This window comes from Thermobia domestica, chromosome 4 (assembly GCF_964235325.1).
Source record: "Thermobia domestica chromosome 4, izTheDome1.hap1.1, whole genome shotgun sequence".
NCBI classification, from domain to species: domain Eukaryota; kingdom Metazoa; phylum Arthropoda; class Insecta; order Zygentoma; family Lepismatidae; genus Thermobia; species Thermobia domestica.
In genome coordinates this window covers 271,649,586-271,663,020 of record NC_137457.1, presented here as the reverse complement: position 1 = coordinate 271,663,020, position 13,435 = coordinate 271,649,586, and the positions used below count along the sequence as shown (strand labels likewise).

Here is a 13,435-nt window from a genome sequence, read left to right as displayed (position 1 = left end):
AGTACGCTCCTGTCCAATGGTTTCGTCTCTCACCAGATGCTCCATTTCTCATGTCACCGATAATCGCAGTTTATCATCAAAGGAAGAAGTTCCTTCTCAGCCGATCCAATTTGCTGTTTCTTCACTGTCAAGGTCAACTATCTCCAAGACAATGGACTCGGTTTTCAAGTCACAGTTAACCTTTATGCTTCTATGTTTATAAACACTAGTGAAGTGCTTTTCAGAAAGTGAACGTGTTTTCATTTTCGTCTTTCTCTTTCCAGTGTACTCACTATATACAGTACACATACATCAGTTCGAAATTTTTTGAAATATTAAAAATATTATTCTTTTTTTTTAATTTGATGTTCACATTAACATTCAAATGAAAGAACAATTTTAGCAGAAGAGGCTATGTTACGATTATTTTATTGAAATATTAAAAAAACTTTTTTATATGAATGTACGAACACGAACTTTTCAATAGTGTAGTACTAGAGAAAAACAAAATACGTCATGAGACAAATAAGTTACAAGGACTAGTTGTTTGTCACGTAGTTCACTCTCTCCAACCAGTATATAAGCTTCGGAAAATTAGAACTTTTCATCAAACATCATAAGACTCAGATCTTACATCATACTTTGCGTCTGTAACCTGCGTCTCGCATTTTGGACTAGAAGCCACGACGAAGATGGTCAACATTGAGTTGAGAGAGAGACCTCCGAACTACACATGTAAGTTTTATCCTTTTAAATAATTTCAGTCTCTAAGAAGAAGTAATTTCTTCTATGGCAGTCTCCTGCTAAAAGGCCTCATAGATAACAGATTCTTAAATCTTGCTTTATTTGTTAATTTCATTATTGTAAATCACTGCAGACGAACTTGAGCTCAATTAAATATTAACATTTGATTTATTATGTCTGCATATTGTAAAATGACATTTATTCTTTGTAATAAATTTATATTTTGAAGATTCTTTCTTTTTCACACATACTACTGAATTTAGTAATTTTACTGTTATTATGAGAAAAGATACTAACCACTATACTAAAAGTAAACAAACACATTAAATTAAACACATAAGCCCAAATCTATATATATAAAATTGAAAATCGTAATGTTTGTGACTCTAAATCTCCTGAACCACTTCACCGATCTCGATCAAATTTGTAACATGGATGAAGTTCGAGGCTGGTCTGGTTTTAGGCTATTCACTTTGATGGTAGAACTGAGGGGAGAGGGAGGAGGAGGGATATAAAAATAAATAAAACTTAACTCCTGAACCACTTGACCGATCTTGATCAAATTTTCAAGATAGATGAGATTCAATCCTTGGATAGTTTTTATGATTTAAATTTGACGGAGCAACGTAGGAGAGGAGAAGCGGGGAGATATATAAAAATCAATTTACATAAGACTGAAAGTGTCTATTTTTGTAACTTAATAACTCTTGAACTATCCGACTGATCTCAATCAAATTTTCAAGATACATGAGGTTCGGATCTGCAAACACTTTTGTAATTTCACTTTAACGTTAGATCCTAAGGGACGGGGGAGGGGGACGTATAAATAAAACTAATAAAACCTAATAACCTTTGAACCACCCAACCAATCTCGATCGAATTTTCAACAAATATGAGGGTCGAACCTTGAATGTTTTTTATCGTTTCACTTTGACGAACGAACCTAGGGGAGGTGGAGGGGGATATATGTGAAAAAAAAATAAAATAAAAATTACTGCCTTTGTGACTTCATCACTCTTGAACCACCCTACCGATCTCAATAAAATTTTCAACATACATGAGTTCAGGGGCAGGAATTAGTTTAGGCTATACACTTTGACGATGCAACGTAGGGGAGGGGGAGGGTTAGAGAAATTTAAAAAATGATCAAAAATGACCGATATTAGTGTTGAATCCATAGTTTTCGAGGTCGATGAGAGAAACAGTAACTCTTCTGATGCTGTTTCAATCTAAGTTCAACCCTGATAGTCGAGGAGGGGGAGGTTACAACGTAGGGGAGGGAGATAAACATTTAAAAATGATCGAAAATGACTAATATTAGTGTCGAATCCATAGTTTTAGGAGTAACTAAGATTAACAATGAAAAATTCTGATACCGTGTGCCGCAGCACGGAGGAGGGGGAGGGAAACTATATATAATTATGATCGAAAATGACCAATATTAGTGTCTAATCCACAGTTTTCGGGATCATTCAGATGAACAGTGACATTTCCGATCTGATTTAAATCCAAAATCAGCCCCGCCACTTGGGGGAGGAGGGAGAAAGAGATATATAAAAATGATCGAAAATGGCCACTATCAGTGTCGAATTTGTAGTTTTCTGGGTCGCTTAGATGAACAGTGATCTTTCGATCCCGTTTAAATCCAATTTCAAACCGGCAATTTGGGGGAGGGGAGGAAGTGTTATTTAAAAATCATCGAAAATGACCGATATTAGTGCTGAATCCACATTTTTGGGGGTCGCTGAGATGAACGACGACACTTCCGATGCCATGGCCCGCAACATGGGGAGGGGGAACTATATATATATAAATGGTCAAAAATGACCAATATTAGTGTTGAATCTATAGTTCTAGCGGTCGCCGAGATGAAAAGTCACACTTCTGATGCTGTTTAACCCACAAACGCTCCTTGTGCCACCAGTGACCCATTTATTTTTCACTACGTTACACAGGCTATATCATTCATTTAGCCAAACCACCGTTGTTCCACTTCCGGCACACTACCCGTTCTCTTGTTGTACGAATTTCGTTCAGTTTTCTTCTCAGTGGAACGATGTAACACGGTATTGTTCAGGCAGTTGCTAACGAATAAAACTGGTCTTGGGCGTTTGTGGGTTAAATACATTTTCAGCCCCGAAACTTGGAGGATGAGGAGGGGTGACATACATTAAGATGATCGAAAATGAGCAATATCAGTGTTGAATCCATAATTTTCGGTTTCCGTAAGATGAACATTGATACTTACGATGCAGCATAGATCCAAATTCAGCCATACAATATACAAAGATGTGGATTTAAGTTATTTATTTCAACTCAGCGAAGCGGGTAATATATTCTAGTAATTAGATAAATTTAGCATGCATTTGATGATGATACAATAGGAATTATGCAAATAAAAGGGTAGTACAACCAGTTCAGGAAGGTCGAACTCAATGCAGAATTATAAGGATTCTGGGAAGTTGTACACAAACCGCATTCTGGAGGCCATTGAGGGTCGTCGTTTAATAGTTACGAAAATAGTGATTGTCGTAGATATAAGGAAAGGCTCTGCTCATGCAATTTAAAGGTAAGATCTTGTCATGCACAGAATGGCTGGAAAGTTTAGGTAACGGACGTCTCTAGCGAGCAGGACTAAGGGGACGCGTCCCCCCTCCAAATATCTTATAAAAGAGTTGTAAGGGATCAAGGCTGAAAATGCTTACATAGAGGAAATAAAGAAATAGAAAGAACAAATGAATGTAATATATATACATTATTTAGTATAATTATTGAATTGTCTAGCTACATGAAAATTCTACGTAATACATATCATATAAATAAATTCACAATTCGGTTCCATATTGTTTCTACTTTAGGTGATTAAATGATTATTCTATTCTTAATACCTTAAAATACTCAACTGTCATTAGGTTATCAATTAAATATATGATACTAATTAACAAGTGATATTTATTTGTTCTTTAAATCTATCAATACTTACTTATTCTATGAAAGCACTTTTAACCCCTTTATCTACTTCATCTCCAACTAGGAATTCGTTTAATAATTGGGAAGAAAATTACGAGAAATGGACCTTCCCGATAGACAGGAAGAATCGTAAAAGTACCGTAATTTAAAAAAACGATATAAATTCTTTTATAGGGAAAGCGGAAATATAAGCTAATACGATTTAAGGGAAAGAAATAGCTGAAATAGCATAGCTAACTCGTTGATGCTAGAAAATGTGTGGTTCATTTATAGAAAGAGAATAAGATTGGAACTGCATGTTCCAATTCAGTAAGGAGAAATACTATACATAATATATAATGATACAGAATGTTTTCGACCAGTTTAAAGAACGCGAAGGTTCTTTGAGGTCATAGTTTCTCTGGTCAATCTTGTACTGGTTACATAATCGAACTAAAAAAATGTATCATTCTATTTGCAAGTTTCTGTAATTCCTGAATCTTTAGGATTCCAAGCTTTCGACTCTGCTCTGGAACCTTGGTCACGAAGGTTAAAAACAGGAAGAAAAAGAACAGAAACATGAAGGAATAAAAAGGAAAGGACTTACAAGAGGAAAGCTGTGTTGTATAAAAAAACAAGTTGTTAAGTGCGTTAGCGACCTGCAGATGTTGTTGAAGCAAACTGAAATATGACGTAGTCAATTTGTGCGCGTTTCCTGTTTTCGTTGGAAGTTTGCCAACTCATATTATTTTTATTGTCATGCCAATGCTGTGAAAATTTTGTAATAACCGCCTCCCAATCGACACTCAGCCATATCGTCTAGATTTAATTTTTTTAAAATTTTAAATGAATTGCAAAAACCAGTCTCTCTACTTCATTTTTAGCTCCAAATAAAATTTTTGAATCTTCTACCCTGTGTTGCGTTTCTTTTAAATATTTCGATAAACCTGACACCAGATTTTCTGATTTCGAATCTCTAATGTGTTCCTTTTCTCGGACTTTTAAATTCCTTTTCGTTTTGCCTATATAACTCTCCTGGCAACTGCATTTTATTTCGTAAATACCCGATTTTTCATTGGGATCCGTGTAATAACTTTTAAATTGCGTGATGCCACTTTAACGTCCTGTGTCAACTCCGAAGCTATATAGGACGGGACCTATAGTGTAAAATAGGATTCAAACCACTATGACAAAGGAAGATAACAATGAAATGTAAGGTGAAAAGTACAACAAAAACATGTCTGAGGCAGAATAGGAACCTACATCCCTAATAGGTTGGTTGTCTAGTCTTCTAGACCACACGCTATCCGGGCCGACTAAAAACGAAATGAGATAGTAATAAAATAATTATTTCCAATGTGAATATGATAATATTACAGTGTACAAACTTACTTATATGGTATGTAGGAAAGGAAGTAAAAGAGTATGTCACTTAACACGAAAGACATACGCCAAGAAACTATTCTTCCAAATATTGATAAGATAATCTGGAGAATCATTTTACAGAATTAGAAAAGACGTGTTTCTTTCCAAGTGTGTATCATTTTGTTTTTGCGAGTTGTCTGCTTATTCACTGAGGCTACGGAAGTGCAATGCAGATCCGTCACTTTTTTCCAATGCATTCCTTTATTACCCTGTTGCCACATATCAGATTTCCCCATTGTACATGTTCAGCACACGTAGCTCTAACAGTGTCCAACACTGCACCACTACACTTCACTGTTATGTTTAGTGATAATAGTGCGTTTTTAATCTATGAACACTTGTATATGGTACTATTTGAAACAATATATTTTTATGCTGAGTTGGGAACACTGCTTCATCTATGTCAACACTGTTTGTGGTTTTCGATAGGGCATTTTGTTCTCATTAAATTGTACAAGTTTTGTTTTGATTGCTTTAACGGTTTTCAAGATATTTACTTTAAACGTACATAATTCCATGATATAATTTTTTGGATATTCAAATTTAGAAACAAAGTAGCTCCTATCCTTCTGGTGCATAGCACCTTAAATTTTGCTCATTTTCATTTCTCATGATGCTCTATCAGATGTGCTATGTGGCAATCAGATCTTAGCGACAACTTGTGGGACCCTCCCGTGTGAGAGTAACGTTTCGGATCTGAAATGGTCATGTGTGAGTTTGTAGATATATTTGAGATCACTGATTTTATGACGAATGTCAGGTAGTTCAGTATTTAGTGTTCGTAACAGTTCGTGGTCGCCCATCACACGTGTGTGAGGTACTCTGAAACGTACTATTGCAAGGAAGAAGTTTAGTACCGAGTTTAGCCGAGATAGGTTTGTAGGAGCTACCATTGTCCAGAGAGGTGAACAATATTTTAATTTAGGTGAGATTATTGCCTTATAGGACGTTGCTAAGGAAGAAATGCTCAATATCTCTGTTAATCTGTACAAAAGTCCTAGAAGACGCATCGATGGTTTAGTGATTAGTGAATAGTCGTATTAAAAGAGACTATTCTAATTGATGAAAACAAGTACAGCTTGTTATCGGAATTTAACATTTTCATCACCTTATTGTACTATAATCTTCTACGAAATGTAGTAAAACTCGGCAAACTTCTTTTTCTAGTTATTTTGTGTAGGATGTTTTAGAAATTGGTTGTATGCAAGGGCGCCCATGTTGTGGTTTCCAAGGGGGGCCAAGTATAAGCGACGTTTCAAATTTTGCTGTAATTAATATAAAAATTCTGTTGGGTTTTCGATATTCTGAAGTACAATTTCCTCCAGGGGGGCAAGCGCCACACCTTGTCCCCTTTCCTCCATTCGTCAAAACTCCAGAGCAAGGGCTCCGATCTTGCCCCCCTCCCCCGAAGCTCATGTGGGTACCCGCATTGTATTTATGAACATACAATATTTGCACTGAGAAAAATCCGTTCTTCGGACAGCGGTATATTAAACAAATATACGGAATTCTATTGCTTACTACAGAAATCAGTACGGAGCATACGTTATCCGTAGGATGTCTGATATCTAACACTCTTTCTTATATTGCATACATATTTGTACGTTACCTTAATCAGTATATATTATGTACGCCCATTTATATATGAGATCCTGACCGCCTACATTGTTTCATACGGAAAGTACGTACAGATGGAACACTATACAGGGAGTATTATAAAACATGCGTTTTCAGTTATACGTTTGCTGTACGTTACGTCCAAAAACTACAGGATTTACAAATGTAATTTACAATTTTACGTACGCCACATACAGTTTTTCTCAGTGTGGCATAATTTGAATTCAATTTGTCTTAAAAATTCTCAATATATGCCTTCTGCATAGGGTTGCCATAATTTTTTGATCCAAAATACGGACAAGCCTCAAAATGACGACTCATCAAATATACGGTGTCCAAACACAGAATAAATATTTTAAAATTTCTTATTTAAACCACCATTTTAGGTTATCACACAATTGTTTACTGTAATACTTAAAACACTATTGGAAACTAGCATGTTTTAAGGTTTTTTCAGTACCATGAATATAATAAATCATGCCATTAGATTACGCATATCAAACCTAACCAAAAGAACACTGGAATGGAAAAAAGAGACACTTTTTAAAAATATATTCTACTTTATTAATAGTAACTAAAATATAAATTCCCATATATGATGAAAATACAATTCTTTTCGCTCGAGATTTTAGCGATTCCGGACTCGGAAATTTTCGGCCAGCTCCAAAAACTGTCAAATAATGGATATTTTTTTATATTTCATGCTTTGTACGATACGGACACGGACACTGACCTAAAAATACAAATACAGTAGTTCGTACAAAATACAGACATATGACAACCCTATTTCTGAATCTGAATGAGCCCCCTTCCCTTCAAAGTTACAGAGAAATCAACGCCCTTGCTCCACAGTACAATTTATGTTCCCTAGTGTTTGATTTTTGACATTCACAAGTTTGTGCACAAATAACTTGCACACTAACATGGACCTACCAACAACAAAACTTGACAATAGGCACTAATTTCATGCTTATTCAAGCCTCATCAGCCTACATCCCGTTCATAGAGAATATTGGCGTCAATGAAACAAAAAAAAATGAAAAATCCCATATACTCTATGCTGCTAATTTTGATGAAAACTTCCTTTATCCCCATGCGAAAAATTAATGTAAAAAATCCTACAAAATGGGACTTTTTCTACGGGTTGGATCACTGGTGCAGGTAGGTCAACAAAATTGAAATTGTTTGTAGTTTGAAAAGATAATGTTGTTTTAAGTAAGATGTGTATTTTTTCGTTAGACAAACATTTCCTATAACAGTTGAAAACTATACACCTGCTTCCTTTTCCGATAAGATATGAATTCTTCTTTGACAGGGAATCATATTATAAACGTAACCAAGAAAATTCTGTCACTTTTTTGCCCACCACCAAGGGCGCCCATGTTGTGGTTTCCAAGGGGGGGCAAGTATAAGCAACGTTTCAAAAATAGTTTCAGATTTTGCTGTAACTAATGTAAAAATTCTATTGGATTTTCGATATTCTTAAGTACAATTTCCTCTAGGGGGGACGATCGCCCCACCTTGCCCCCCTGATGGGCGCCCTTGCCACCACCTTCGAACATCGATATGTAACTACGACGTACCTAGAAGATCAAAAATAGTCCCCATCAACATCGACGACCTTTTGTCAACGTTCTGGATTTCATCGCGGTAGAACTTGATGGGTCGTGAAACAGGGGCGGATCCAGGACCGACTTCTGAGGGGCCGGTGGGTTGTCATAATGCTACTTTTAAGGGCTCCAAACTCTGGGATGGATATATATAGGCCTATATATATATATATATATATATATATATATATATATATATATATATATATATAATAAGAAAGTTTTTTCTTCTGGGGGGCAATTGCCCCGATCACCCCCTGGATCCGCCCCTGCCGCGAAGCGAAGAAAGTACCAAGTGTATTTTGCACCTCTACTAGGAATTTGAACTGACGTCTTCGAAGATGATTGTCTAAGGAATGGAACATGTGATAAGTCGGACGGTGCAATGTCCGGGGAGTATGGCAGATGCAATAGTGTTTCCCATCCAAGACGTTAGAATGGTATCCGGGTTCATTCTAGCCACGTGTGGCTTAGCGTTGTCCAGTAACAGGAGGGCCCCCTTGCAATTGAGAATTGCTGGCTCCAGAGTTTTGAGTTTTTCTTGAACACGGTTCAACTGCTGACAGCACAAAGTAACATTGATGCTCTGACCAGCTGGTAGCAATTCCCGATGCGCAAGCAATCCACCAAACACAAAGAAGGACCTTCCTCTGTTGCAGTGCTGGTTTCGGCTGTTTTAGAATTCGTTGATGGGATGCTAACCAATGATGACGGCGCCGTGGAGCTTCGTACAGGACCCACTTCCCATCACATGTTATAACCCTGTCAAGAAATGGCTCCTTCCTTAGACGAGAGAGCAAAGAAACATAAGTGTCTGCTCGCGTTGCCTTCTGGCCAGGATTCAAATCATGTGGGACTCATCGACCCAACTTGTAGTGCTTCCCAAGTTGATGGAGGTGCTGCCGAATGGTTTCTCCACTCACACTGAATTGCAGTCCCAGTTCCAAATATGTTCGCCTTAATTGCTGCCTGAAGATCTTCATTTTGTACATCTGTTGATCTTTTGCACGTGGTGCTTCTTCAAGTGTTTCGTCACCGTCCTTAAACTTGTTAAACCACCGCTGCACTGTCCACGTAGTCACGACACCCTCATCAAAACTTTGGCATATCTTCTGCCCCGCTGGAGCGGCGTTTGACCCGTTTGAACTCGTACAACATACATCCCCATTACTTTTGGCAATTAGCGCTTTTCAACCGTTGTTTTAATTTATTCGAATCTAGGAAAAATACCTACTTTTTGTCACACGTAATAATCTGTTTTAGGACACATACATTACTCGGATTTTGCAGCAGTTGTCAGCACATATTCACTCCCCTTTGACCCTAAGCTGGGGTCAACTTATGTGGCACAATGAGACAACTCCTGATAGTTTTCCAAAGGTGGTGGAAGTGACGTTCTACAATGGACTGGAGCATGACAAGTTGGTTTTACATTTGTCGTCTCCTTGTGAATAAACTTTTCTTAATAGCGTATCGTATGACCTCAGAATCTATTACATTGGGAAGGGCTGGACCTTGACTAATCTGCCATTTGTACAACTACATGAAATTTCTGGAACCAACGAGTTGCTGTGCTGTAATTCACTGCATCTTCACCTTTTGCTTGCATGACAAATGCTTTGGGTTGCTGACACAGCGTTATGCCCAAGTTTAAACTCATAGACTAACAGTTCACGCATCAGCTGTTCTAGAGCACTCATCGTCACTGCCACTAGAATCTGAGGCTGACGGCATGGCGGTCTACGTGTTAAATAGTCCGCTTGCAGCAGTGTTGCCACACTTGGTACAATAGTTCCAAATTCAGCCCTTTCTGTCATTCATTGGCCCGTTAGTACCACGCTGGGATTTTCAGTCCCTTTTGTGAAAAAATTGGTACAATTGTGCCAAATTCAGCACCATTTAAGAAATACTTGTCACATTTCTAAAGGGTCAGTAATACTCATGAAATAAGCGAAAATAAGGTGCAATAATTTATATTTTAATATTTTATAATAACATACTCTTTACAAACGAACTCAACTCGGAAATGTTTGAATTGTTCCTCGTTTTGTATATTTTTTTCATATTTGGCCATAATACTGTTTTGGTTTATTGGTCACTTTGAAACAGAGGTGGGTTTGGTTTTCTTACAATACATACCGAAGATGATAACTGTTTTCCTATTTTTATTTGTGGGCTCTGTTATACATCCTACGTGCAAGAAAAGTTTCATCTACTTCCACGGTTGCTCGGAGTCCTCCTATTTAGATGTTTCTAAAAAGTAATTTTTAAAAAGAACACTTTCTTGATTTGAACTCTTGGAAGAGAGAGGAGTGTTCTAAAATTTGTATTTATTTAGTTTCGTGTTACAGAGCCATGGAAAATAATGAATTCCACTGATATAAAACAATGAATGCAGCCCTTTTTGTTTCAATTTGGTACTATTTTTCAGCCACTCCAGAGCTAGGACTGTGGCAACACTGGCTTGCACACTACTGTACTTCTTGGGCCAGTTTGACCTTGTACATAGGTCGATCACGGCGTATACACGAGCCTGCTTTTAGATTGTGGAAATATTATAAACGGGTTAAATCTAATTGCGGGGGGAGAGGGGCAATATAAACAATGGAGGTAAATACGGGCTCCAGAACCAAGTACCTTGTTTTTGTATAAATTGTGCTAAAGGTAGAAAACAACGAGCCCTGCGGGGCTTCTAATCCCTTCGCTCGCTAAGCTATATTTTGTGAAGTAGTCCTGCCCCCCCCCTTAATTAGAATTTATCCTTGTATAAACATACAACTTATCCTCGTAACATCTCATTAGTTTGCATTATTATAATTTTAATGAATCTGAAGAATAATTTAAAAATGGATGTGAAACTAGCAATAGAAATATATTTAAACATAAAACAGATATATTCAGGCATCCTTTACAATGATTCATTAGATGGAATGAAAATGATTGCATTATCATGGGTAGAACAACATTACTGTCTACACAAATCAGAGTTAAGTGATACACAAAAAAATCTTACATTATATTACCGGTATATGTAACGTATTTTAACTAAATACTTACTTAGAAGACGCAATATAATATTATTCACTGGAATTTATTATGCAATGCATTTTTTCACAAAAAAATAATTATTGTCATTGCAAGTAGCAACAACACGGAATTGGAAAATCATGAGTTCATTTATTCCAATTTTCGTTTTTCCTTTTTCTTCAAAAACGATTGGCTAAATCATGGCGCGAATATTGGAGTCAACTTTGCCAACATGAGAACAGATGCTTTTTGAAAGGTGTTGATAGATATTCAATTACAGGGAAAACGGTTCCTGTTATTATTTCTTAATAAGTTGTAGCATGTGTCCTAGTTTAGGAACACAAATTTACATTCACAGGATCAGGGCCGTCAAGTGGATTGTAAGGGCCCGGGGCGAGAATTCCCAGGCACCCTCCTTCCCCAGTGTGTTATGGAAAACAACCAGAGTTTTTTCTGTACTCCTAGATTTAAATATGGAATGTAAAATAAAAGAAGTTGGTATTATGTCATTTTTTTAAAAAGTCAATGGCTTTTGTAGCTAAAACATAAACGTTAATGAAAACATGGTTTTGAATTATCGAAATCAAGTGCTATTCTGGTTTATTTTGAACTTTATACACATCAATGTAGTAATAGCATAGAATATACAAATAACGATACAAATATTAAATTTCAAGATTAAAAAATCTCTTCTCACAGAGGGCTGTAGAGAGTTCCAGTCGAATAATCCTGGACGATGTTTTACATTACCGGTAATTTTCAAGTTCAATACTCTATCGGGAGTCTTTCCAGGCCCGTATCCACGGGGGGGCAAGAGGGGGCCGGGCCCCCCCTAAATTTTGGCTGGCCCCCATAAAATTTCACGTTAGGCTTGCAAACGAACTATAATATGGTGATGAAGTATAATATGATTGGGTCGGGCCCCCCCTAACTTCTACCGGGCCCCCCCCTAAATTTTTGGGCTGGCTACGGGCCTGAGTCTTTCACGGATCTAATCTAGGTCCCCTGTTGTTTCTTCTTGTTATTAATGATATTCCTCTGTGCAGGCACGTAGCCATGATTTTGTAATAGGGGGGGGGGGGGTTCGTGACGAAATACTATGGTTATCACACGAGGGGCTTGACCATTCTAAACTATTTTACTGGCAACATATATTGGATCGTTTAGCCAGGATTTCGTAATGGAAGGGAGGCGTGGCATGAAATACTGTGCTTACACACCAGGGGCTCGATCCATCTAAACTATTTTACTGGCAACATACCCATATTTGGTTTCTTAGGACAATAAAATGAGGATGTGTTAATAATGTTAGCTCAAACCGAAATATCAACAATTCTTTTATTTGGAGTACGTCAACTTATCCACACAGTAAACTACATAAACACATTACATTCTTATATCGGGTATAGTACATTTATTCTTAATCTGTACAAGAACCACCTATTCATAATATTATCATTAATAAGATCTGTTAACACACATATTCATACTTATTTGTTATAGTACTTACAACAACCTCAAAATCTCGTCATACCAACCATCAATTATTATTATGTTATATATCTCTATGTTTGCACATATTCATAACCATTTTCAGCTTCAAAACAGCTAGTGTCACATTTATAAAACACTTTGTGCCAATTTGTACCATTCCAACATTTCTCCCCGCTTTACAAAATTAAGCTTATATCTTGCCCCTCTTCCTACATAAAAATAAATCCAATCTAAGAATATGTTTTTTTTTAAGTGTATCCCCACCTATCAGGCGGTTTCTTATTTCTCGATGATCTTCGGAGAGTTTGCTGTACTACATTATCCTGGGTTAATAATGGCTGAACTAAAGGTGAAGAGTATTGTCTCCATGGAGCCTGAGGTATCTGAGAACCATTCCCTGTGGGCTGATCTCTTCTACAATTCTCTTTGGATGTTTTGTTAAATGTATTTCCATTTTCTAGGACTCGATCACAAAAATCCAATTTAACTTGATGCGCATGGTACATACGAGTAATCCCATCCACTTCTACTTTATAAGTATTTCTACCGACTTTCTTTAATAACGTCCCTTTTATGAACTTTGGAATAGA

General features: G+C 37.0%; 1 protein-coding gene across 6 annotated transcripts in view; it reads right to left on the bottom strand.

The window, feature by feature from the left end:
- The window catches only part of LOC145684068 (uncharacterized), an 86,070-nt gene extending 73,143 nt beyond the window's left edge, over positions 1 to 12,927 (bottom strand). For 4 of the 6 annotated variants that reach the window (XM_081755915.1, XM_081755917.1, XM_081755918.1 and 1 more), the window contains exon 1: positions 11,382 to 11,534. The gene's annotated coding sequence lies outside the window, so the exon portion shown is untranslated. Of the gene's footprint in view, positions 1 to 11,381; positions 11,536 to 12,861 lie in introns of those variants that run through there. The other 2 variants (XM_081755916.1, XM_081755921.1) reach the window with 2 other exon arrangements.
- Positions 12,928 to 13,435: the final 508 nt, after the last annotated feature.